Source organism: Vombatus ursinus, unplaced genomic scaffold (genome assembly GCF_900497805.2).
Source record: "Vombatus ursinus unplaced genomic scaffold, bare-nosed wombat genome assembly UNPS02007284.1, whole genome shotgun sequence".
Classification (NCBI taxonomy): Eukaryota; Metazoa; Chordata; class Mammalia; order Diprotodontia; family Vombatidae; genus Vombatus; species Vombatus ursinus.
The window spans coordinates 20495450-20498534 of record NW_020947062.1 but is presented as its reverse complement, the minus strand read 5'-3'; the positions used below and the strand labels follow the sequence as shown (position 1 = coordinate 20498534).

The window sequence follows — 3085 nt, the reverse complement described above, 5'->3', positions numbered from 1 at the left end:
TATGCTTTGATCTACATTGAGACTCCATAGTTCTTTCTCTGGATGTGGATAGCTTTTTCCATCATGAGTCGTTTAGAACTGTCTTTGATCATTGTAATACTAAGAAGAGCTAAGTCTATCATAGTTGATCATCGCACAATGTGGCTGTTACTGTATACAATGTTCTCCTTCCTGGTTCTGCTCACTTCACTCAACATCAGTTCATATACATCTTTCCAGGTTTTTCTGAAGTCTACCTGCTCATCATATATTATAGCACAATAGTATTCTATTACATTTATATACCACAGCTTGTTCAGCCATTTCCCAATTGATGGTCATCCCCCTAGTTTCCAGTTCTTTGCCAATACAAAAAGAGCTGCTATAAATATTTTTGCACATGTGGGTCCTTTTCCCTTTTTTATGATTTCTGTGGAATACAGTAATGAAATTGCAGGATCAAAGAGTATGCACAGTTTTATAGCCCTTTGGGACTAGTTCCAAATTGCTCTCCAGAATGGTTGGATCAATTTGCAACTCCACCAACAATTCATTAGTGTTCCAATTTCAGGAAGTTTCTTTAGAGGCCTTTGCTCTGTGGCAATCTTCTGGTTACAAGTCTTTTGAGAAAAGGACTTTCTATGTTAAAAATTGTTTTTACATGCAACTGGGAAATAAGACATACAGACAATGGGATATAGAAATCTATCCTGCCCTACAAGAAAATAGAAGGGGGGGGCAGGTAGATGGTGCAGTGGATAGAGCACCGGCCCTGAAGTCAGGAGTACCTGAGTTCAAATCTGACCTCAGACCAAAACCCCTGACACTTACTAGCTGTGTGACTCTGGGCAAGTCACTTAACCCCAACTGCCTAAGCAAAAAAAAAAAAAAAAAAAAGGGGGAAGAGGATAAGAGAAGGGGGAGAGATAGAAGGGAGGGCAGATTAGGGGAAGGAGTATTCAGAATTCACACCATCTTGGGGTGGGGGGAGGGATGAGGTCGGGAGAAAATCTGGAACTTAAAATCTTGTGGAAGTGAATGTTGAAAACTAAAATAAATAAACAATAAGAAAAGGGCTATCTATCTCCAACAGCAGCAACAAAGGAATCACAGTAGGCAAGAGCTTGAGATGCCTTCGTTAGGAGGTCTGAGCCAGTGTCCCATCTAGAATCTACTGAGTGATAAAAATAAATGCAGGGAAAGCCAGGCTTTTATGGAATTCCTGGATGAAGTCTCAGCTTTCCTTTAAATTCTTTGTGAGTTGAAGATCCAGGGGCACATGGCCCAAGAAGGGGATTTTTTGTGTATCTGAACAGATTTTCCCCATTTTCTTTAGAGAAGATTAGTCCACTCTGAACAATTTAGACAAATGAAACCAGTAATATTCTCCACAATTCCAATCACTTGCAACCCCATCTCCTGGCAAAAAGTTAGTCCTCTCCTGACACCACCCGTAGATATTGCCTGGGGTATAATAACCAAAATAGCCCCCAGGGGCTTAGAAGGGTGAAGGGCTTCCACAGCAGAAATGTGCTCATCAGAGGTTCCTGTGGAGTATCCACAATGAGATCGTCTAGGTCAGCCCAGGTCACATCAGAGGCAAACTGTTTAATGATTGCATTTTTTCTTGGGGCCTCTACACACCGTATCCTCATCTGGCTTCCCCAGTAGGAAGCCCACAAATATGAAGGAGATGGTTTATTCTTGGTCCACAAACACAGGCACCCAGCCATTGTCACACTGGTACAATCTTATACTGTTAGGATTATACTGGTACAGTTTATACTGTTAGCATTCAGGGAATGCTGGGACCACAGAGGTCCACATCCAAAATACCAACTTTGTTGTTTGAATGCTAGAGGGCTAGGGTCAACCCTGTAGAGATGGTGCTTTACCTTACCCCTCCTTTTCCTGAAAGGACCCAAGATGATCTACCTGAATCAGGTTTCCACTCTCCTGTTTAGCCTCCATTTTGCCAGGTGCTACCTCACATCACAACTTTCACTTCCATCTGCATATACACACCCTTCCCTTCTTCCTCCTAGAGTGATGGGCCTTTCATCCAATCTGAAGCAATATTTCTCTGATTTGTTTTTTTTTAATCATTTTTTAGCTCTTTTAGTAACTCTTGCTTCATCTCTTCCAGAAATTGTAGTTGAACTGGTGTGCAAGCTGTGCTTTACTTTGAGGCTTTGCTTGTGGATGTTTTGGAGTCATTCTTCTACATTTGTCTCTTGAACATCCTTATCAACATAATTGCTTTTTATGTAGGATTCCTTTTTTTTAATTTGCTCAATCTTCCAGTTCACTTCCTGACTTTGGACTTGATATTAAGGTTAGGCTTGCTCATTTCTGGAGAGAAGTGGTCTTTTTTTTTTTGTGAGGCAATTTGGAGTTAAATGACTTGCCCAGAGTCACACTGCTAGTGAGTTTTTATGTGTCTGAGGCCAGATTTGAACTCAGGTCCTCCTGACTTCAGGGCCAGTGCTCTATCCACTGCACCACTTAACTGCCCCCAAAAGTGGTCTTGTTGGCTGGTCTTGTTGCTGCTTTCTTGGGGTATTGAGTATTGTATTATTCTAGAAGCTCAATGATGGCTTAGCCTGGGGATCTGCAAGCTACCATTGTTAGCAAAGTAATCTGATCCAGGAAAAAGTCTGATCATTGCTCCTCTGGTCTAAATCTCTTCACATCCATCTTAAGGAATCCCTGGCTTCTTTTAGAGGTCATCTCAAGTACCACTTCATATAAGAAGACTATCCCTGATTCCTACAAGTTATGTTGTACCTACTTTATATGTATAAATATTTATATATAATTTCCTATGTGGTTATTGTTTTCCACAAATAGATTATAAGGATGGAGGACTTGAGGACAGAGACTGCCTTATTTATTGTCTTTATATCTGCAGCACTTAGAATAGTATCTTACTCACAGTAGTCACTTAATAAATGCTTATTGAATCAAATGAGACAATGTATATAAAATACTGTTATTTCCCTCAATTAATAAATTGTATTTTATTTTTTAGCAATAAGAACAAGTGTTCAAATTCTTAAATAAAGAAAAAGAACATTAAAAAGACTAAAAAATAAGTAGAAAAAAT

The 3085-nt window shown here is 39.7% G+C and overlaps 1 pseudogene; it reads right to left on the bottom strand.

Annotated features, from left to right (window-relative positions):
- Nucleotides 1–1150: 1150 nt before the first annotated feature.
- On the bottom strand, nucleotides 1151–1950 carry LOC114033524 (annotated as a pseudogene).
- Nucleotides 1951–3085: the final 1135 nt, after the last annotated feature.